Here is a 1242-nt window from a genome sequence, read left to right on the forward strand (position 1 = left end):
CAGAACAGGAGTTTTCAACTGAGGGCAATTTTGCACTGCTGGGGATGCTTAGCAGGACCTGGACAAATTTTGGTTATTGCAACTGGGAGGAAAAATGCTACTGGTGTCCAGTGGGTGGTGTCCAGTGGGTAGTGTCCAAGGATGCTGCTGAATATCCTACATGCAAGGCCAGACCCCTCAACAGAGAATTATCTGGTCCATCATGTCAACAGTGCTGAGGTTGAGAAACAATGGACTAGAGCTAAGCCACTTGCCAGAAAGGATTTTACTAAAGTGCTGAAGAATGGAGGTGATAAGACATGACAGAGGGAGAGGGAGAGTAGTAGGTACAGGGGGCCAGAGGGCTGGAGGATCAAGGGCCGCTAAGTGGATAAAATCAACTTCAGCGAAAGACGTCATACAGGCGTGGGCTGGTCTTTACACACAGACTGGAAAGAGCATTGGAGCTCTGCTGTTACTAGATGTGAGACTTTGGACAAATATTTGGCTCTGCTGAGACTGATTGCCCTTATCCATTAAATGAAGATAGTAATATTTACCTTTTATATTTGTTATTAAGATCAAACGAAATAACTTTAAGTGCCTCCCACTAAGGAAGGATGAGAGGAGACGATCAATAGGAGACAGGAAAATGCCCATTCCTTTAATCCTCTCAGCCCTGAGGATTGCTAAGGCTCATTTTGCTGATTCTCATTTACTATTGCAATAAACAGAGGCAGATGAGTTCTGCCTTTATTGTCTGCCTCCGTTCTTTCATTCATGTATTCCACAAATATTTCTTCAGTGATCCTTCTTTTCCGGCACTGTTCCCTTCTGTTAAAAGAATGAGCATGCTCTTAACAAAAAACAAATTTATTAACAAAAAGAGTGGAAGGAAATTTACAAAATTTCTGAATGAATAATGTAAGTTTCCTGAATAAGAATCATAATGGATCCTAAGTCTAGAACCTTCTGTGATGGTACTTGCAACATATCCTGAACTCTGTTGTTCTCTCTTAACACAATCAAATTCTCCTTGCTCAAATTGAAAGTATTTTTCTTTGCTATATCACCACGTTTTTTTCATAAGCCTTTCCCACATATGGAATGCCTTTGTTAAATTTATTGCTTATTTCAGTGGTATATAGACTGTCTCTGCTTGATCAAGCAAGCATACGGTTGTTTATTAACAGCCTTGGCTGGGTTGGTGTCCACGTGTCCCGAGGCAGTGGTAAACATGAGCATTGGTCATGTTGGGAGTGA

The sequence above is a fragment of the Propithecus coquereli genome, unplaced genomic scaffold (assembly GCF_000956105.1).
Source record: "Propithecus coquereli isolate 6110/MARCELLA unplaced genomic scaffold, Pcoq_1.0 Scaffold523, whole genome shotgun sequence".
Lineage (NCBI taxonomy): Eukaryota > Metazoa > Chordata > Mammalia > Primates > Indriidae > Propithecus > Propithecus coquereli.